Below are 23045 nucleotides of genomic sequence, written 5' to 3'. Positions count from 1 at the left end.
TATTTTCATTATAAAGCCTTTTGGCAGCAAACAACAGAACAGTTATTTACCAGGTTAGAGAAAGGGGGTTCTTTTTCTCATGTAGCAGAATGGTGCAGCTGCCTATGGTCAGAAGAGATGCTTCACAGTCCCTAGAAGGGGCTGCAGCTCTAAGCACCAGCTTCAGGCGATGTCCACACTCAAAGCAGGAAGAAGGGCACAAGAAACATCTGTCTTTCATATCAGGAAAGCAAATACTTTCCCAGAATCCCCCAGAAAAAAAAATCTTAGGTACTATTGGACAGAAATAGGTGACATGCCACATGCTTCAAAGGAAGCCGGGAAAGTGAGTGTTCAGTTTTACCAGCTTCTAAGAGGCAGAAGAAGGGAGTTGAGAATGGAAATTGGGCTAGTCAACTTACAATGTCTGCCATAATGTTTTAAACATAAGAGCCCCAAATCAATTCTTCCCAAAGCCCGAGGGAGAGAGAGCAAAAAGCAAACACAATTGGAGAGGAGAGCACTGCTCTGTCACATTGGCCTGTCAGCTGCTGGTGAGGTGCTTCTCTTCTAATTTCTACAATTGTTTTAAGGAGAAAAATTTCCACCTGGTTTTACTATGTCAAGTTCTCCAGAATCTCTTTGCCTTTTTATAATTTTCCATGCAAACAGAAGAGTGGCCAAAAGACCTGGCATTTGGCAGGTGAGAGAAAAGCCGTTAAGTTACCCTTTGTCTTAAATATGAAATACCCTCCTTGAGTCGTATCCCATGGTGCTGGGAAGTCTGAACCCTTCCCACATACACCAAGCTGGGCTCACATGGCTTTTCTAGAAGTGGTCCATTTCCCATCTCGCAGTATTTATAACCCTCTCTTTGAGAAGAAAATGGGCTTTACTAGGAAGTCATATTAAGATAGAGAATTCAGGCAGCCCCAGTAGTAAAAAGTAAGGACATAATTTAACTTCATTTGGTTGAAAAGACAAATGCAGATAAAAGCAGTAGACAGGAGCCAAATGCCTTGGCACAGGAAGCAGGCAGACAATGAACTTGGCCCTTTGCCACAGGAGCCATTCACGTTTGCGGAGGGCCTGATTCTGAGCAGTGGGGAGTGCCCACTGAGGGTCTCTGCCTAGTGCTGTGTGTGGAAGCGAAGTACTGAATGAAACTACTGGGGAAGTGGGGGCAGGCAGAAAAGCTGCAAGAGCATGAGAAAGCCAACTGGCAGGGAGGGAGGCCCCAAGTCTACAAGAGCTACACAGTCAAAAATAGCCTCGGGCCACGGTGCTCGGGAAACTTTGCAGATATGCCCTTTGCTTTCAGAAAGAAAACGCAGAATGCTGTTGTCCGTCTTAGGAGTGAAACATTATGTTTTAACTAGAAAATGTCTTCATTAGAAGTACCTGGAAGAACGCTGTTGACACTGCCTGGGTTCTCTGTGGCGTTTTGCTGGAACAGTGTCACACTTCCTGAGCTTCAGATCAATTCATTAAACGTTGGCTGAGTGTATGTTATGAGGCAGGCACTCTGCTAGTTTCTGAGTTTAACAAGATGAAAAAGGTAAGGTGCAACCCTTGAGTGGCTTGCACTGTAACTGGAGGCACTTTTGTCCTCCAGGGAACGTTTGGCAATGTCTGGAGACATTTTTGATTGTCACAATTTGGAGTGATGCTACTAGAATCTAGTGGGCAGAGGTCGGATATGCTGCGAAGCATCCTACGATACCCGGAACAGCCCGCCCCTGCCACTACAAAGAATTAACCGGCCTCAAATGTCAATAGTGCTGAGGCTGAGAAACCCTGCACTATAGTGAAGATACATGTGGAAAAATAAAAATAGTACAATTGTAGAAGTGTGGATAAGATGAAGTGTCTGAAAGACAGGACTTATAAATTCTATCCAAGGAATCTGTGAATGATATGAAATGATGTAAGGTCTTCAGTGAGTGCTGAAGAATGCTCAGGAGTTCACCAGAAGATTAAGAGGAGAGAGAACTCCTTATGGGATTACCTAAGCAAGAGAGGATAAGACTGTGGGCAGAAGCATTTCCAAATCAGAAAGACTTCAGATTGCACAATGTGAAGAGTAGGAAGTGCTGGGAAGCAATTTGGAAGGGGATAGGCAAGATCATATTATTAATGGCCTGGGAAGCCAGTCTAAGGAGCTAGAACTCAGTTATATAACTGATGGGGAAAGATTGAAGAACTACAAAGTAATGTAACCAAAATTTTAGGTAAAATAATCCACATAGAAGTAACAAACTGCTTTTCTCTGTTCTTACACTCAACACAGAACATGTCTGTTACCAAATGTGTGGGTGCTTCTCCCACACCAAGAAATTCTCCAATTATCTGTGGATACCAACTGGTGTCCTACAATTTATCTCAATTCTGAAACTATGTACCTGGAGGTAGCATCAAATCAAGGGCTTGGTCCCATGGAGTGCCTCCGCTCCAGATGCCAATCACAAGTAGTGAGTGAGTACCTAGGTTACCCACAACTTCTGTCCAACTTGGCTACAAATTGGTGGCTCCCATGACCTTTCTCAAGTTTGATAATGTGCTAGAATGGATCATGGAATCCAGGAAAATGGCTTACTTACTAGGTTACCATTTTATTACAAAGACTACTTTAAAGGATACAAATGAACAGCCAGATAAAGAGATACACAGGGCAAGGTCCCGGAAGGTCTTGAGCACTGGGGCTTCTGTCCCTGTGGATCTTGGGATGCACCATGCTCCCATCATGTGGATGTGTTGCTGTTAACCACCTGGAAGCTCTCTGAACCCTGCCCTTCTGGTTTTTATACAGGCTTCCTTACATAGGCATGATTGATTAAATCATTGGCCATTGGTGATCACCTCAACCTTCAGCCCTTCTCTGCTCCCTAGAGATTGAGGGGTGGGGTGGAAGGTAGCATGGGGCTGAAAGTTCCAACTGCGTAATCACTTGGTTGGTTCTCCTGGCACCCAGCCCCCATCCTGAGGCTATTCAGGAGCCCCACCACCAGCCATCCCATTAGCACATGAAAAGACACCTATCACTTGGTTTTAGGAACTGTCTACTAGGAAAGGGAGGCGGAGACAAAACCTGTATTTCTTATTATTACACAGATAAATAACTATTACATTTTGAATTATTTTGAAAAGGATTTGAGAGGCCCCATTACCTAGTCATTAGCATTCTACCAGCTCTTTCTCAGCTCATCACACAAAGGCACATCTTTGATGATATGTCCCCAGAATCATCTATGGTGCTGTAGACTGCCTTTATGGAAGAGATGTTGCTTGGTGATCAATAGAGAGGCCTGGTCTAGATAGGAAAGTAAAACCAAGAAAGGTTTCATTACTTGACAAAATGTGGAGGCACTGAGAGCTTAGAGATGTGTATGAAGCCAAAAATAAAAAACAAAAAACAAAAAGAGACAAGTTTGGCAGGAAAAAGACCATGAGAAAAATGTAGGATTGGAGATTGTGTCTAGGGAGTGGAATGTAAGTATTCTGATATAGAGCAGATCCGGTGAGATAGGTGAGTAAGATACCTAAATACCAGTGAATGAAGTAGAAAGCAGTTGTTGGCACTGAGTGTGAAGAGAACAATCAGTCCTTGGGCTGGGGAGTTGGGCAGCTTATTCATGTGATCATAAAAGATGCCAGAGATGAGGGCAGGACTTGAGGTGAAAATGATGAGTGCAAAGCAGGTGTCAAGTGTGTCCATAAATATGATGGAAAACATCTCATACATTCACCATGAATATGCTGGAAGACAGCAGTGATGAGGGAGGGTAGAAGCTATCCAATGGCTTAACTGGCAGAGTGAGAGGGAGTTTTGCAACATATTGGGGAGTAATTCCCTGGAAATAGCAATAGGGAGCTAGAGAATGCCAACTTAGTACTGTTGCAGGACTTTTCCTTAGTTCAGCTACAGACGGAGTCCTTGTCCATCCCATGCCACAAAAATATAGGCTTGCAGACAGTTTGAAGGGTGAGTAAAGCAGGGTTTTATTGGGTGAAAAGGAAAAAGCAGGGAACAGGGACCCTCTGCAAAGCCAGAGTCCCCTGCTCCTGTGCTTCCCACCTCGCAGTTTGAATCCCAGTTTCCACACAGGAAGAGGAAGGGCCAGGCTTTTCCCCCTGCTGCAAAAGGCTCAAACTTCCCAAGACTCCACCCTAGTGTACAGGCTGGCTGGAGTTTTGCCAGGGAGCCCCTCCCACCTGGCTGTCTCAGTGAAGTAATGAATTGCCCTTGAGAGAGCCACATGTAAAGCCATGTCTTCAAGACAGTGCTAGAAGCAGAGAGAGGCTGTTTGGTGAAGAAAATAAAGATGTTGGGAAGTTTCTTTAGCATGGAATGGGAGTTCCAGACATCACAGTTAGGAGATTTTTCAACAATCAGAATGGGAGCAACAGATGGGATGTATTAGTTTGCTGTGGCTTCCATAACAAAATAAAAATGCCACCAACTGGGAGGCTTAAACAACAGAAATTTATTGTCTTACAGTTCTGAAAGCTAGAAATTTGAGAAGAAAATGTCTGCAGAATTGGTTCCTTCTGAGAACTGTGAAGGAGAACCTGTTCTAGGTCTCTGTCCTAGCTTCTGGTGTTTTGCTGGCCATCTTTGGTGTTACTTGGCTTGTAGATGCACCCTTCTGATCTCTGACGTCTCACCTTTGCATGGCCTTCTCCTTGTGTCTCTCTCTCTACCTGGAGTTCTTTTTAGGAGCACGCTAGTCATATTGAATTAGGGGCCCACCCTACTCCAGTATGACCTCATCTTAACCAATTGCATTAGCAACAATCCTATTTCCAAATGAGGCCACATTCTGAGGGTTAGGACTTCAACATATCTTTTCTGGAAGAACACATTTTAACCCATAATATGGGGTAAGAGAAGCAAAACACCCAATTGGAAAAGACACAGAGAGGAAAAATGGCTAGAGAGGTTTCCACTTTGGCCAATGATCAAGAATGACAGGTGTATGAGACTCAGTAGAATGAGTCAGTCCTAAGTCTCCAAATCTATCTCAAATGGCAAGGTCAGGTACAGTTGGGATGGACCAATGCTCATTCTGGGGCAGCTGGCTTGACACTGCCCAACTCTAAGGGGCACCTCTTATAGAAAGAGCCACATAGATTACTGTGTGACTGGAGCTCTCTGTTGACCAACTCTAGGCTGTAGCTCACTGTACATGCCTCAGACCATGGGAGAGGAAGTTTGCAACAGGCCAGTGAATTGGGAAAAATCTTAGTATGAATTATGTTGTACACTATATTTTGAAGGCTTTTGAGAGGGCTTCCTCTCTGAGCAAAACACCTTGAGACTAGGATCCATATCTTCTCATTTATAGATATCTCCTTCAGTGCCTTAAAGTCTGATGCAGTAAGTACTCATAAATAAATAATAATGCAATAAGTACTCATAAATAAATAAATAAATGAAGAATTAATTTCTAGTGGTAATAGTGTAGTTACACTTAGTTAAGAGTGGATTCATAGGGAAATGTTTGGAATTGAAAGATTCAATTCTTGGAAAATAGCCCAAGATGTTTGAGAATATGGGACACATTTCTGAAGGACGCAATGTGTCTGTGATTTAGGCTTTAGCAGTTAACTATAACACATTCCTTTGCCTTATAGAGTCAACTTCCAAAAGCATTTTCTACTTGAGTGTTTTTCTAAGAGGTTTCAAACACTTTTATCAGAAAGATGTTCAAAGACAAGTATTCTGAGAGGCCACATTTTGGATTTGGGGGGCTTTGTTTTTTCTTTTTTTGTCATTTTAAGTTTTATAATTCAGTTTTGCCCAGCTGCACAAGAAATTTGTTTTTGCATCATTCTTCAAATGCCGGAAATTCAAATGCCTATATAATAGAAGCTCATGGTGGATAAGAAATGTGATAAACATTATCAAATTAATCCTAAAAGTCTTACAAACCATTTGGTTGAATTTATGCAGATTGTATGAGAAATGGGAAAGGAAAATGCTCTTGGATGACATATTCTAGAAATTGAAATGTGATATTTTTCTAGAAGATTAAAATTACGCAGCAGTTAGGGCAGTCCTAGTTGTGGAGTAAGCAGCAATTCCAAATTAAAGTGGCTGAACTTATTGTCTCATATGACAACTAAAAGCTAGGGCTCTTACTGAAATGATGGATTCCACAGCTTAGGGGCTTCCCCGTGGATCCAGGTTCTTTTAGTCTTTGTGCTGCACCTTCCACCACTTGTCAAGAAATTTCTTTATGGTCACGGGATGGCTGTAGCAGCTCTAGGCATTACTTTTATTCATTTATTTCACAATTGTTCACTGAGTGAATATTATGTGCTAAGGTTGTAGGTACTGAAAATACAGTGGGACTGAGTGGACCCAGTGGAATAAGCTGGCTATAAGTTTCCAGATAGATCTCCTGCTCTGTTATTAGATAAGAAACAAATTATCTGCCTTCATCAAGTTACACTTTAAAGAAAACAGAGGCTCACAAAAGGGGAGGGGGTGATACATATATTTCAAGTAGTGAAAAGTGCTGTGAAGAACAATATTGCTGTGCAAGGTAAAATAGTGTTGAAGGAGGTGTTCCTTTTTTTTTTTTTTTTCTTTTTCTTTTTTTGGAGGCAGAGTCTCACTCTATCACCCAGGCTGGAGTGCAGTGGTGTGATCACAGCTCACTGCAGCCTTGAACTCCTGGGCCCAAGTGATCCTCCCACCCTAGCCTCCCAATTGGCTGGGACCACAGGAGCATGCCACCATGCCTGGCTAACTTTTGTATTTTTTTGTAGAGACGAAGTTTCTCCATGTTGCCCAGACTGGTCTTGAGCTTCTGGGTTCAAGTGATCCTCCTGCCTTGGCCTCCCAATGTGCTGGGATTCGAGGTGTGAGCCATCGAGCCTGGCTGGAGCTGTTACTTTATAAATAGTTATCAGAGAATTCTTCTTTGGCCTACAAGGTAAGACCTAAATGAAGGAGGGGAGTACACTGTGGGAACTTCTGGAGAAGAGAGCTTCCAGACAAGTTCAAAGCCCCAAGGGTAGGGACATGTTTGATGTGTTTGGGAAACAGCAAGGAAGTAAACATGGCTGGAAAGGAGTGACCAAGGAAATTGGCAAGAAATGAGATCTCAGAGGTGGTACATTGGATCAGAAGGACCGTCTAGCCATGATTAGAATCTTGAATTTTCTCATAATGTGGGAAGTGTTTGGAGAGTTCTGAGCAGGTGGGTGATATGATTGCTGTTTAAAAGGGACACTGGAGGGATATTCTCTTTTTCCCTGTCTAAGGATATTGATGTGTGAGGCTATCAGTATATCCTGAATCTGACTACTTCTCACTCCCCAACCACTGTAAGTCAGTTGTCTCTTACCTGGGCTGCTTCAGTGGACTCCTAAGCACATTCCATATTTCCGCATTGACCCTCTTACAGCGAGTTCTCCAGAAAGCCTCCTTTATGTAAGTTCTCTTTCTTCTTTCTCTGGGATTTGCAGCCATGCTTTTGTGGGAGTTCAGTCAGGCTGGTGGGAAAAATTTTAAGATGAAGTTATAGGAAATAAACACAAACCCTCTTGGAAGGCCTGGAGGTTTGCATAAAGTGTTTGGCTGAAGGCAGCTGAATCCACTTAATAGCTTAGGCCATAGATACATAGGAATGTAGAGGAGTTTATCCAAAGAGCTCGTTTACTTATGTGGTCCTAAAACTAACCTTTGATCACTCACAGGCAGGATGGCTCTCCTGGGATGGGGACGACCAAATTAATTACACACAGATGTGTTGACTCAAAGCCTTTGTCATTAAAACTGTGCTAAATAAATGCCTGCAGGGCCAGCTAGTCGGGCCATGGCTGCTGACTCTTTACAGCACCTTCCTTGGTGCCTGTGAGCAGCTTGGACCCCTAGCTGCTCTTTCAGTGAATATCGGTGTCTGGGTACATTATTCATCTGTCGTGTGAGCTGGGGTCCCACCCAGGCTTTGACTATGTTTTGGAGGTCTTACAGGATATTTACCTGAAAGACTATATCTTGGCCCCTGGCATTGTGATCAGTGTTCCTGCAGGGTTTGCATTAGATACTCACGCATCCTCTTTTCAATCAATTTTGGTTTGGGGTTTTTCTTGGCCACCTCATTAATAAGGTGTCGTTGAAGTACATACTACCCACCCCCTCAGAGGAATTCTTGACAGTTGTCTCCAAATTAATTATTTACTGTGTACCTTCTCAGCTTTCCTGGATTTCAACTATATTTTCTTTGCTTCTAGGATTTTGAAATGTCTTTTTGAAAATATCCTTTTGAAATATCTCAAAAGGGTCAATACTGCTATTTTAGAATGAGTAGTGTTTTTTCTTTTGCAGGGGGAAGAGTATGTAGTTACTGGTCAACATGAGGAACAAAATGAAGTGCATTTTAAGCAGGCCAAAATTTTTTCTTTTCTTTTTTCTTTTTTTTCTTAAATAAAGAACTTCTTGCCTTCTAGGGTATAAAGGCTTTTGTATTCCTTCAAGCAGAGAACAATCAAGTGCCTTGGTCATTTAGATATTCACCAGGCAGAATAATTTGGGTATCATTGTCTGAAACCAGTGGTCTTCAATCTTTCTTCTACTTTGGGTTAGAGTTCTGAGTGATGGCTGTAGGCTCCCAGGACATTATTCTCTCTCTTAGAATGAGCACAAGGCTAGAATCTTCCAAGTCAGGGAAACCTAATTCCATTAGGTTTATGATTGCTAGTGGAATTCAGTTTTTGATATGATAATTCTTATTATCGCTGATGGGAGAAAATTATCTAAATATGTTAAAAGGTATTTGGCAAGCTTTTTCTTCTACTCAATTATTCGTATTGGTTAATCAAGAATATATAAAAAGATTTATATAATCATGTTTATGTTTTGTTATAAAGTTTTTGATGAATACTTTAAATTTTCTTCATAAAACTAATTATGCCAACTCATTTACTTTTGCTTGGGTAAGTTCTTTCTGTAATGTTGAATATAACCACTAATCCCAACTCTCACTTATGACAAATTAGGGCTTCCAGGCCCACAAATGCAGATCCTGCAGGTCACGTGCCCCAGAGATGGAAAATGTGATTTCTCCCAGGGGCCAGATATACAGACCATTATATCATCTCACGCTCTGAGAAAGTCTCCCCTCTCCACATTTACCGTGCATCCTCTGACTGCAGAGCATCTTTATCTCTGACCTCTAAGCAGGGTCACTCTTGTAACAGCTGAGAGAAAGCTTTCAGGAATGAATGAGTGCTCACAGAAATCAGGTAGCATGCTCCGTCCAGCATGGTGATCATTTCTGACAATGCTGATCGAGAGGCTTCTTCTGCAGTCCATTGATTTCAGTGTCAGGCAGATGAAAAGTAGCATATTGATGAGACTTTGCCAAAGGTGTCTTGTCAGATAAAAGACCAATAGAGGAAGCCAACTTAAGACAGGCCATCGCATCAATTTTCTTGGTGCTGAAGGAAAGAGAATGAACTGTGATGTTGAAACTAATCGATGACTGTAAAGATACTCTTAAACTCATACAATAAATTGTTTTGATTTACAAAAAAAAAGAGAAGAGTGATCTACAAAAAGGATAAAGGAAAATAGGCCACATAAGGTGAAGTAAATGATTTTCATTTGCAGCAATAGTGAAGTTACAACTGAGACTTTTTTTTAATATTTACCTGTACTAAAGGCTTTTCTGTATAGCAGGATTGTGTAAAATATCTTGTGCAATGTTTTTTGACTTTTCAGTATTGGCTTCTAGAACTCAAAGTTGAGAGTAAAGGCCACTCTTAATTCAGAGAGAATCTCAGATGAAGGTGCTGGTCTCCAGCTCCAAGGGCTTGGTGAGAGGTGCCGCTTGAGTAGGATCAGAGATGAGCACTTTTTTCAAGCTCTTTCCTTCCTCTATCCATCCATCCTCTGTTTGTATAAAGAAGACTGGAAAAGGGCTAGGAGGTTATTTTTAGGGGCCTTGTCCTAGGCACTTACTGATTTCTTTTCTCAAGCTTAAGGGAGTAGGAAACCAAAGACTGTGGGTATCAATAAGAAATGGACACTTGTTTTTCTCCTTGCTGTCTTCTGAGCAATAGCGTTTGCAAATTTGTTCTGGTGTTTTAGGGGCAAGAACACTAAAGGAAGATGATGGGAGCACTGAAGCCAAATGAAGGCAGCACAGGTCAGTCCTGTTAAGTGTTTCATGGTTCCCAAAAATGAGCTGGGAGAGGGTGCAAAATATAACTGAAATAGAGAGAGGTGGCTGCAAGCTTGCTGGGGTCCACTACAGGCTAGGATGTGATATGGTAGCTAGGTGATATCAACTTTTGAAGATGTATTCATATTTCTAAACGAAATACCTTGGAGCTGAGTCCAGTGCTAGCAGGGTCTTGGGACCTTTTCCTCTCTATTTCTACTGTATAGACCACAGCTTGATTAATGGTGCTGAGCACAGAGAATCAGTGAGGATCTTTGTTGCACTACTGAGGTTGGAAAACATGTTTATCTCTGATTCTGCTCAAGTGGCACCTCTCACCAGTAATATGCTTTTTTTCACATGTGGGCACTCATGTTAGGCAAGAGCAGTTCAGGCCAACCAAGAAAAGGACATTTGCCATGCGCAGGCATGTCAGGAGGTAGATCTCCTTTCTTCCTCCCAGCACTGATGCCAGAGGAAGACTGCAAGGAAGAAGGAGCAGGGAGGTGGGAGAGAAGACTTCCACCCCCAACTCCAGGCTCTGGAGTCAAGGTCTAGTAGCCTTCATGGGTCTGAGGAGAAGGGAAAAGCCTTGACTCTAATGGGAGGTTGATCTGGACCAAGTGTGAATAACTGAAGGTGACAGAAAAACAATGAGATTGGATTTAGAGACTGTTAGCAAAGGGAGTTGGCAGCACAGCTGATAGAAATTATTGGAAAAAAAATGTCCACACTTAACAACTCAATGACTTGAGACTTCTTGAATAAACCATGACATCACTTTCTCTAGAGAATATTTTAATCTGAGTAATTGCAGGTTTACTTATAAGGCAAAGAGAAGATTTGTTGTTAATCTTCAAAAAATAAGGGATCCAGGCCTGGCACAGTGGCTCACACCTGCAATCCCAGCACTTTGGGAGGCTGAGGCAAGAGGATTGCTTAAGCCCAGGAAGTCGAGGCTGCAATGAGCTGAGTTCATGCCACTACACTCCAACCTGAGTGAGAGAATGACACTCTGTCTCAAAAAAAAAAAAAAAAAAAAAAAAAAAGAAGGAAACCTAAAAATTTAAAATTATGATAGCAGCAATGTAAATTCATTCCTTCATGGGGTTGGGGGGGCACGGTGAGGACTGAGGTGCCCCAGCTCAACATCATTTTGCCTCTGCTGACCTGACATCTGGTTGCAGACACAGGAGACAGTCCAGGTCAGATCACTCAAAGCTGGCCCAAATTGCCAATCACAGACCTGTGAACTGAATAACTTATTTTGGTTTATGCCAATAACCTTTAGGATAGTTTGTTATGAAGCCAAAGCCAGCTGATACAACAGTATGATGTGCTGTCTGAAAATCATAAAGAACATTTAAAATAAAATCATCCCATGTTACCATCGCCCTAAAACAGCTCAGCATTGTAGAGTTAGTTTATTACTTAGCCTGGGCCTGAAATTCCATTAAGATATGTTATTCTTAAAATTTCCGATGGTATAAATTGTTTATCAGACTACATTCTCTTTCTAGCATGTGTGTGCAGGCATGTAGAATTCTCTGTTCAGACACTGGCATTATTGAGTGATTGCTTGTGTAGGGTCACCTTCCACACCAGTGCTTCCGCTTCATGAGGACTCGATTGAATTTTCACAGTTTAGCCCTGTCCTTGGTCAGATCAGAGGCCCAATTTGCTCAAAGTAAATAGTGATGGTGACAGCAGTAGCACTAGCAGCAGCAGAGAGAACACCCAGGCTGACCTTGGTGGCAACTGATGAAGCTGGATTTTATAATTAGCATTTGCCCTGAAAAATGTTGTCTTCTACTGTGATTCTTTTTGCCCAATCTTATTGTTTATAAGAAAAATATCCATTTGTTCCTGTATTTATTGTTAACATTAAATTCCTCACGGTTTTTTTATTTTTATTTCGCTAGTTTTGGGGGAACAGGTGGTGTTTGGTTGCATGGAAAAGTTCTGTAGTAGTGATTTCTGAGATTTGGATGCAGTGTTACCTGAGCAGTGTACACTATACCCAGTGTGCAGTTTTTAAAAATTTTTTTAAATATTCATTTATTTTTTCTCCTTAATAATATGCTTTGACTTTTTAAAAATCCTTTCTCTAGTTCATTATAATAGGCAGTTAATAAAATCAGACCAAAGTAAGAGGTCTGCTTGGCATGATCTGGAAACAGCTATAGATCTAGGAGTCTGGAGACTTAAGATTGGTTCTTGTCTCCTTCACTATTTTGCAGTGGTATGTTAGAATGAATTGCCTTCAGTTTTTCCCACGATTAAAGTCAGAATAGAATGCCACAATTGGCTCAGAGTGTGGTAAGTAAGATAATATGGAGAGAAATAATCTCCCTCCAGACAGGACATAGAGCGGCATTGCCTAAGCTTGAGAGGAAGGCCATATCCCCCAAGTCTTGTGGCATGCAGGAGGAACTGGGTATGCTTTCACAAAAAATCATCTACCATCACAGAGCATCTGGTAGCTTATCTGTGCCTCCTATTCCTCCTAATTTAAAGTGATAATTTATTAGGCTGCTGTAAATAGAAATAGCATTCATAGATGACCAACATAAAATCTTGAATAAAAATATATTAATTTCAACAAGCAAGTGAAAGTATTCAATAGCTGAGGAAATCCAATTAATAGAACAAACACAAGTGCAATATATAAGTATTATTAATATTTTTCTCAGGACAAAAAATCTTCTCATGAGGGCATTTACAAAACAAAGTTTCTTTTGAGGAATTAGCAACATAAGAAATAAATATATAATTGTAAAAATTAATAAATCTTCAAATGTGAATATTTATATTGATGGTCCTATTCAGAGCCAACTAGAATAAACTGAAAAACACAATCTAGGCACATCAAAGTTCAGAAGGAAATAACTTTGAGCTCCAATTCTAAACACAGCCAAATCATCAGTAATAGGTATGCAAGGACTCCTTGAAAGAGAAGAAAAGAATGGTATATATGATACAATAAACAGTGACAGGCAAAGAAATCAGCAAGATGTGTAGTTGTCTAATTGTTAGTTGTAAAAGTAATATAGAACAAAAAAAATGGGTGTTGGAGTGGGTAAGGTGGGTTGGGTAGAAGATGATGTGAGAATAGAGAAGTCTAAATGCACCAGGCTTCTAACTACTTACAGAAAAATGTTTTAAATATGTTAAAACTTCAAGGTTACAAGTAGAAAATTGTAAATAAAACATATAACTTTCAAACAAAAAAGAAAAAATAGTTTAAAGACCCTCCATAATCAAAAAATAATAAAAAGTTAAAAATAAAGCAAGTAAACAGAAAACTTTTCCAAATAACTTTACATAATAAGGAAATCAAACTAAATTTCTATTTAGTTTCAAATTTCATTAGAAATACATGACAATTGATGTGCATACCAAAAACTACGAGAGCTAGCCAAAGTAGTACTCAGTGGCAAATTTATACCTTAAATGCATTTGTTAGACAGTAAAAAAAAAAAAATTAGATTTTTCAACTCAAGAAACTAGAAAAAGAAAAGTAAACAACCCCTCCAAAGAAGTGATTTCTAAAGATAAAAAAAGGTAATGAAAAAAAAATAGAATTTACCAGTAAGACAAAATTTTGCTTATTTGCTCCTTTTAAAGATACTCTGTTAAACACACACACACACACACAGTTGTGATTTTAATTTTAAGAAAGATAGGTGAACACTAAGTACAAATATGTATATGACTAGAAATTTCTGTGGAACATGTCCATATACATTTTAATAGAAATGTATATAGAAATGTCTAAAGATAATGGCCTAATAGCATATGCCCATCAGTTGTCCCTTCCTGATTCACCAATGAAATGGTAGACAATAAATTAAAAGGTTAACAAACAAAGAGAATAGAAATGAGGTTGTTAAGGGATCATAGATTTTAACACATATTTAAAATATTGAGAGCAGATGGAAGCATGATGATTGATGTCACAGGGTAGAGAAGCTAGAGCTTAGAGCACATCAAGAGCAGATATATCATAAAAGACAGCCAATTTGCTCCAAATCTATGGTTTCTCAAACCCTAGGGTGCATCAGAATTGCCTGTTGTGCTTGTTAAAAGATAGATAGATTTCTGGGCTCTGTCCCTACAATTTCTGATTCAATAGGCTGGAGTAGGACCTGAGAACTTACTAGAAATGCTGATGTGGATGTTGTTGGTTTGGGGACAACATTTAGAGAGCTGTTGTTCTAGATAATCTTGGATAGGTTCAGAATTTTGAATCATCAGGTACAGTGGAGGAAAAGAATGACAAGTGGGGCAGAAAACAGGCAGCTAATCAAAAGTCTGTGTATAATCTGATCTGCACAGTCTGTGTATTTTGAACAATTAATTGTTCAATCTGCTTTTCAAACACACAGAATGTTCAAAAACAGAAATCTTTGCTTAAGCAAGTAATGAGAGGCTTTTTTCGCTGGAGCTCTGTTGAAAAGGCCTGCTGAGAATTAATCTGTTTTGTTTGAGTTTCCTACGAGGCAATATATTCACATAGTACTTGTTCAATTAAAAACCAGGTATAGATGGTACACAGTAGTGGCATTTGATTACTGTCACCATCTTTACCTAAAAAGATGAGAAAATATTCTAAAAGCATCTTGGTCCTCAAGAAAGAGGCTTTCAAGAAATATACTTTTTTTGGTCTCTAGAAAAACTGAAAGAAAAGAAAATATCTTCATCCACATATTGCAGAGTTCGTTTCTCTGTTCTGTCAAGAATCAGATTAGAGCATGTACATATATGAATGATGAACCTCTTAATATCCATATTTATAATGGAAATGTCTGCTAGTAATGACTGGAATAATATAACTGCTATATTTGTAACTGTTTGTAATGTGTCTCAGAGCCCAGATTTTCTCACTAAAGTTGCATTATTTAGGGCTAGACAAAAAAGCTACAATTCATGAGACAATAATAATTTTCTCACTAAAAAATGAATAAGCACTAGTATATATGCCTGCTGCCTTATTATTTTAAAATAGCTCAAGTCAAATTTTTATACCTTCAAATGCTATTTTTTGTTTCTAAAAATCCTATGACTTAACAAATGTTACTTTAAAAATTTAAGAGTCCAAAATCAGACCCACTATAAACTGTATTCCCTTTTTCTTTACTTGTGTGAACCTCAGTCTCTTTATCTTACAAATTTCAGCTGAAACCAAGTGCATATTTCAAAGTCAATTCCAGTAAGTAATTTTGCTTTGGTCCCCCAGAGTAGTAAACCATAGCAGACCATGTTCCTTGTTACCCAAATAGACATCCAGCAGAACTATTTTCCTTCTATGCAAGGCATCTTGCAAAACAACTCTTTCCATCCCAAGATCTTGTGACAAAACTCGTTTGCACTCCAGGTTTTCATGCCTTTCCTACATAACTTCCTTCTGTTAGGCCATCACCAACAGTGTAATGAAAAAAGGATGCCAAGACATCGTGTTGCCAAAATACAGTAATTGACATGCCAAATGTCTAGTCTTTGCTGTCTCTCTTAGTTAGGTGGTTGATTCCCTTAAGGAGCCAAACACTATTGGGGATTTTGACTTGGTATGTGCTCTGATGGAAAAATAAAAGGCCCTTAGCAGGTGAGCTTTGATGTAATACAAAAGGAAGAAAAGGAAAGAGCCTATTGAAAACAAAAACAGGCCTGGCACGGTGGCTCATACCTGTAATCCCAGCACTTTGGGAGGCCAAGCTGGGCGATCGCCTGAGATCAGGAGTTCGAGACCAGCCTGGCCAATATGGTGAAACCCTGTCTCTACTAAAAATACAAAAATTAGCTGGGTGTGGTGGTGCATGCCTGTAGTCCCAGCTACTCGGGAGGCTGAGGCAGGAGAATCGCTTGAACCCGGGAGGTGGAGGTTGCAGTGAGCTGAGATTGCGCCGCTGTGCTCTAGCCTGGGTGACACAGTGAGACTCTGTCTCAAAAACAAAAAAAAAAAAAAAAGAAAAAACAGAAAAAGCAAGAAACAAATGAACAAAAGGAAATGGGGAAAAGGAGAGGAATTTTCCCCCCTAAACACTCAGAGAGAATGTAATTCTAATTATTATCATTTTTGTCTCTAATTTTCTTTCAACTTCTCTGAGATATGTACATCAAAATCAGATAAACACTACTAAAAGTAAACATATGTATGTATAGAGTATCTGTTACTCTCCAGATTCTGTTGAAAGCCTTTCATGCCTTACGTCTTTTAATTCCCACAACAACTCTTGTGTAGTGGATATTGTAAATTCCCATTTTACAGATGATGATACTGATGGTCAGGGAGGTGAAATAGCCTGTCCCGTGTTGATGTAGATATATTAATGCTGGGGCTGGAATCCCAAATATGTCTGACTCTGTATCCCATGATATTAATGCAGAACTACTGGAAATCAGACAATAGGATGTCAAACTTATAAAAGGTGAAAAATGCCTTTAATCAATTGCCTTTGTATTTGCAGTAGTACAGACTAACCTCTTATTGATTAATTAAATTTACCACACGCAGTATAATTGATCAATTTTTTACTGGAACAACCAACTCCTATCTTGTGTCTTAAAGACTGGCTTGACATGAAATAATTTGTTGGGGGCTTGACATCTAATGTTATCTAATAACATTAATAATGCTGGGCCGGGCACGGTGGCTCACGCCTGTAATCCCAGCACTTTGGGAGGCCGAGGCAGTGAATTCACAAGGTCAGAAGTTCGAGATCAGCCTGGCCAACATGGTGAAACCCCGTATCTACTAAAAATGCAAAAAATTAGCTGGGTGTGGTGGCGGGCGCCTGTAATCCCAGCTACTCTGGAGGTTAAGGCAGGAGAATTGCTTGAACCTAGGAGGCAGAGGTTGCAGTGAGCCAAGATCATTGCCACTGCACTCCAGCCTGGGCGACAGTGCAAGATTCTGTCTCAAAAAAAGAAAAAACAAACAAACAAACAAAAACCGCTGATGTAGCAATTCATCACCTATCTAAAACCCTAAGGAAAATACAAATATTTCTCCTGCCTAGTATTATTTTGTTTCTATAAAGAGAGAAACTAAGACATTTGTTTAAATAAATAATAAATTACTGCTAAGGTTTATAACAATACCACATTCATTCAAAGATTACTGAAGGCTTTTGGCCTGATACCAGCTTTTGTCTTTTTCCGTTAAGAAAAATGTTTTATCCGCTAATGGGTATTTTGTATAAGAATACTGCTTTAGGAAAAGTGATATCAGTAATTGTGCACAAAAACTAAATAAATAATAAACAAATGAATGAATCAGACACCAAAAAATTGATAAAGGTTTATGATTAACATTGCAGAAGAGTAGCAAAGTCTGGTCGAAGTTCTTTGTACTAGAGCACAATTCCCAACTTTGAGAAATAACTTCTGACTAAATTTCAAAGAGGAAAATATTTTCAAGATAATTAAGGAAACAATGCAATAAAGTCTAAATAGATTAGCAACCAATTCCCACTTTGCTGCCTTTCTTTTTGTTTTCTCGAAAATATTTTACTCTTCGCATGAAAAATCTCGGATACTTACCAACTCTTTAGAAAATTCTTCGCTACCAAGAGTCTGTACCTTAGCTCGCCACTTTTCCCTACTCTGTCCCAGGGACTGCTGTGTTCTTGAGCCCTGTGTCATCCTCATGGTCCAGGAGTGCCTTAAAGAGTTAATATACTTCCTGAGCCATTCACTTACTTGGCTGGTTGTGGGGAGAAATGAACATATTCATCATGAAATGATTCAAGAGAAAGTTTATTTACCACTTTAGAAGAGATTTTAAATACGAGATTAAAATAATAGTTTCTTAGTGATCATTTAAACACGTTTCATTGGAAACCTATTTTTTTTATTCCATCCTGTGACACAGAGGCTACCACTCCACTGTCTTCAATTTCACCTGTCTACTGACCAAATTTCCAGCTGCCTGATAAATATTGCCCCTTGTTTTTCTTGCAGACATTTCAAACTTGACATTTCCAAAATTTAAATTGTCAACATTCTTCAATACACAAAGCTTGCTTTTCTCTAAAGAAAAATTTCCTAATTTTGTGTCATAATCACGTTTTGAGCATTTAATACACAACTCTGCCCTTAGTAGGGGGACATATTTTTTAAAGCAAAGGCTAAAGTAAAAAGTTTCTCTACCCAAACTTGTAAATAATGACATTCATTGCCCATAGCTACATGGGGGTGGGGAGAGAGTGGGGAAAGCATTGTCAGAGATGTAAATAACATACTTTCTAGCTAAGGGACATAAGCTCTGTCTTTTCACTTATTTTTCTTCAATTTGTTCAAATTTTTATTTTGTCACTCATAATTCAAAAACAATTTAATGGAAAAACTTCAAGTGTTGTATATATATTAGTCCTCGATGAGAACTAGAATGTAAGAATAATTTTACCAACATGGAATTTAAAGTTTTTTTATTTACTGAAGGTTAATTTTTCTCTTCACCGGAGAGCACCATGAAGGTCCCTACAGACAATATTATTTCCACCGGGCATCTGGCCACACGTTTACTAACCTGAGGTTTCATTTTGAAAAATAAAATGCCTTGTCCTTTCTTTGAAAGGACAAAAAATCTTTGCCATAAAACGATTTCCTGTGGGTCTAAGTTTGTCATATTTACTTCTGTAAAGTGGCAGCTTATCCCACTGGTTCTATTTTCATTTGCTCCATATAGTTCTCCTTCACCTTTGCTTGTAGATCTTTCTAGGAGAAGTCAACAGAATGTCTCTGTCTGTGGAAATGTGTGTTTATCAAAGGGGAGGATTGGGCCAAGTGAAAATGAGGAAGGTAACAGGCATTGGCTCCCCAGATATCCTCAAAGCAAGGCCAGTCCCTGTTCAGGGAGTGGGAAGTGTGTTTCCTAAACTCTTTCATTCGGGTTAGGTTCCCTCACACCAGTAATTTAGTGAACAGGAGAGTTCAGGCTTGTCCCCAAGAGTGCCTAGATTGCCTGTTCTGTGAATGAGTATTGTCTAGAGATAACTTTTAGAATGCCTTCTTTGAAGAGGCTGCCAAGCCCTGGGCAGCAAGTAGGAAGGGAAATTGAAGTAGCTTTGGGGACAAGTGCTTTCTCTTCTCACACATGCCACAAATGGCTTAATGCTTACACAAAACCTATGGCCATAAAATTCCTTCCAGTTGGTTCCTTATAGGAAACAGAATAAACCACAGCCTGCCCATTATGGAAGGCTAGCCAGCTTATTACCCCGCAGGGATGAAGGATCTCTGGCTCCAAAATGTCTCAGGGTTTTCTTCAGCTTGGTATGTAGAACTGCTGAACTATCACCTCTGAGAAGCAGGAGATAATAATAAACAGGTTAAGGAATCATTAAGGCAAACCTTGCTCATTGATAACATTTCCTTCACATTCCTTTTATTAAATGCTTTTAAAGCTTGCTGCCAAATAGGCCTACAGTGCATTAAAACTCCTGCTGAAAGGAACAGCCTAATCTAATATGGGAAAAGATGAAGAGCCATGAAAGAGTGCATTGAGCTTATTGTCTTAGATGTGGAATAAGCATCATCTTTGTGGTTCATATTGCCATTAAAAACTCTACTTGTGGTATGTAGTTCTTACCACAGTCAATGCAGCTAGCAGACATGATGTGAACTATGAAGCTATATTACAAATGAAAGGGGGGGTTTTCTTCCCAGGGAAGCATACCTTGTAGTGTTGTCATCATGTGCCGGCCTCATCAGCTGGGATACAATATTTTATCTGGACGGTCACTGGGAACATTTCCATTAGCATCAGTTAATCCTTGACCTTCATCCTGTGTTGCTATTTGGGTTTCTTCTGGAGGGTGAATTGATGCCACAGAGCTTATCTGCATTAGCTAGCGCATCCTGTAAAAGAATTCCAAATAGTTTCTGTCATATGGGCTGGTGCAGGATGGGGATTGGTTAACTGTTCACTCCTAGCATTTTTGCACCCTGAATGTGATCAGGGAGTAGCCAAAAGTTGGTGAAAAGGAAAAAAATAGGTTGTTGACAGCACAGCAGTAATAGAGTCTTGAAGCCCCAGTTGGGGAATTAGACTGGCCTAGAAGAACAGCAAGGCTGAATAGGTCAAGAAGCAATGAACCTTAAAGCAGCTTTAAAAGGAAACAGATGAATAGAGTGAAGAATTCAGCAGGACACTGAGGCCTAAAAGCAGGCTCAGAAAAATCCCAGCAACACTAAAAGAAAGTATGAGCTGCTGCCAAAGGAAAAGGAAATTTGAGCTGGATGGGGACATTTGGGAAGGAGTACATTTTGGCAGGCAGTCCGGGTAGATGCAACATGTTACGATATGTGTTTCAGTTATTGAGGAATGATATTGGGTAAATCGATTAACAAGAACTCAACACTATTCAGTTTTATAAAAAATATTAAAAAACTTCTGAAAAAGACAATTCTGAATTCTGAATCACTTCACATCATATGTCCGACTTTGTTTCTCTGACCTTCTCTTAACGACACAGACTATTTGTCTCCACTATCTACCCTCTTGAATAAGGAAAGATGCTATATTAGTTGGGAATCTTTTGTTTATTAATAATAAAAAATGGACTCAAGTTGTCTTATGGAACATGGAAATTGATTAGTTCTCCAGACCTAATATGACTGAATTCAGGTGTTCAAAAATGTAATGTCATCAGACTTAATTCTTTAAAGTCTCTTGGTTCTGATTTTTTATATAGGCTCCATTCTATAACTGACTTTCTCTAGTGGGAAATAAATGGCCACCTGCAACTCCAGGCTTATCTTCTACCCGCTTGGCTATACCAGGAAAAAGAGATCCTCATTTTCCCAACCTTCTCAGTAAAATACCTCTCATGTGAATAACTTTATTACTGATAAAGTCACTTGTCTGCCACAAAACCAGTCACTATGACCAGCATGGGAGGGGGTGGGTGGAGACATGCAAATCTTTGACTGACAGTTTTTGGAAAGTGTGGTGTGCTACTATTAGAGGAAGTATCTTAGACTCTTTTGTGCTGCTATAAAAGAATACCACAGACTCGGTAGTTTATAAGGAACATAAATTTATTTTCTCACAATTCTGCAGGCTGGGAAGTCCAAGATCAAGGTGCCAGCAAGTTCATTGTCTGGTGAGAGTTCAGTCTCTACTTCCAAAATTGCACCTTGAATGCTGCATCCTATGGAGGGAGGAGGGTGGGAAGAAACACTGTGTCCTCACATAGTGGAAAGAGGAAGGGAAAAAAGGGACAAATTGCCTCCATGGAGCCCTTCATAAGAGCACTTTATCCTGTGAATGAGGGAGAAGGCCTCATGACCTAATCACCTCTTACAGGCCCCACTATTTAATACCATTACATTGGCCATTAAGTTTCAACACGTGAATGCTGGAGGGGACACATGCAAACCATAGCATTGCAAGGATGAATGGATACTGAGCAGACTAAAGCAACAGATGTCCACCTCCTATGCTCAGTGGCTGGCAACTTTTCTCCACCATGGACTTGCATTGGATGAGCACTCAACTAAAGCGATGCCACCAGAATGCACCCTGAACTGCTCATAAATCCAGAGACATTTTTACAATAGGGTTATTTTTTAAAGAATCCTCTTAGATAAGTTTGACCTTCATCTAGGTAATCTGAAATCAGACCTTATATGTCTTTTAAATAAGCATACAAATGCAGAAATTACCTAAAGAACTGACATACAGGTTGCAGCCAAGAGAATAAACTGAACTTCATGACTTTCTTAGTTCTTTTATAGACCTTGGAAGTTTTAATCAGTTATTTTCTGCCATTGGTGGCTTATTTTGAATATCTGGAGACAATGTTTATGTGTATTTCAAGAGAACCGTGAAAGGGCCTATGTAAATATTATTGTAGTAGTTAACTGTTTTGGAGATCTTAATCAGAATTACATTATTTGTTATTGTACAATTGGTAATTCAAACCCTAAGGATGTGAACTCGTGCAAGGACTTACCTTTTTTAATGTTTCAAAAACTTGTCATAATAGCTAATATAGTATAATGTGTCAAATTATCAAATATAGCAGATAAAATGATTATAGAGATGTCACTTGGCTTGATAATTTTAAGAATAAAATGAAAAAAGGGAAAATGATTATAAAGACGAATTATAAAGAGTCTTATTACAGCTTGGCATCATCCTTTCTCAGGCCTGCTGTATAGCTTTCATTTTTAATAACATTTGAGTCTATGTAATAAATGAATCAATTTTTATAACATGTATTTTTATTGACAAGAAGGAAGCCCAAGTGCTACATTCATCTAAGTTCAAGTTGTACTTTTCTTATAACTAGCATCTTACTATATACAGGAACCTGGAAATAGGAAAAAAATTAAGTTCAACTTAGAGTGCCCATGGAGAATATGGCTTAGTACAAGAATCTTAAAGAGTCACCGCTTTTTTATGTGACTAGAATCGTGCTAATAAAGTAGCTAATTGAAATTCTAGCTCTAGGGAAAGCCATTAAGGTTAACACACTTCTTGAGGGAGAAAAAAAAATGTTCTTGAGGCAAAGGAATGCTTCGTTGAAAATCTCTTACAGTATTTTTAAAAGGATCTTGGTTGGTGGTCTATGTACGCCAATTGTCTTTAACATTTCTTGCTTGATTTTGTTTGTTGAATGTGATTCCCTTGTACATTTCTTTGTTCTTTTTTCCTTAAAAATGTTGCATGGCTACTTACGTTTAGATCAGACAAATAGGCACGTTCCCCTTCAGGAAGTGCTGTTAACGGGAGGAAGCCCGAGATGTAAGGAACAAAACAAGTTGAAGACCTTTCATAGGTTTCTTTTCTTTACATGACTTTACTTTTGTTTCTTTTTAAAAGATCTTTTGCCAATGACAGTATAAAGTTACTCATTTTTTTTGCATATTTCTTTCCCACCT

General features: G+C 39.4%; 1 long non-coding RNA gene across 1 annotated transcript; it reads right to left on the bottom strand.

The window, feature by feature from the left end:
- Positions 1 to 5389: 5389 nt before the first annotated feature.
- Positions 5390 to 20019, bottom strand: LOC117980077 (uncharacterized). The gene is made up of 3 exons (XR_004671223.3): positions 19834 to 20019; positions 9226 to 9429; positions 5390 to 7482 (listed from the first exon to the last, which is right to left on the bottom strand). It is a non-coding gene; the product is annotated as an uncharacterized LOC117980077 (long non-coding RNA).
- Positions 20020 to 23045: the final 3026 nt, after the last annotated feature.

This window comes from Pan paniscus, chromosome 3 (genome assembly GCF_029289425.2).
Source record: "Pan paniscus chromosome 3, NHGRI_mPanPan1-v2.0_pri, whole genome shotgun sequence".
NCBI classification, from domain to species: Eukaryota; Metazoa; Chordata; class Mammalia; order Primates; family Hominidae; genus Pan; species Pan paniscus.
Note: the sequence above shows the minus strand (reverse complement) of the source record. Positions and strands in the feature narration are given on the sequence as shown.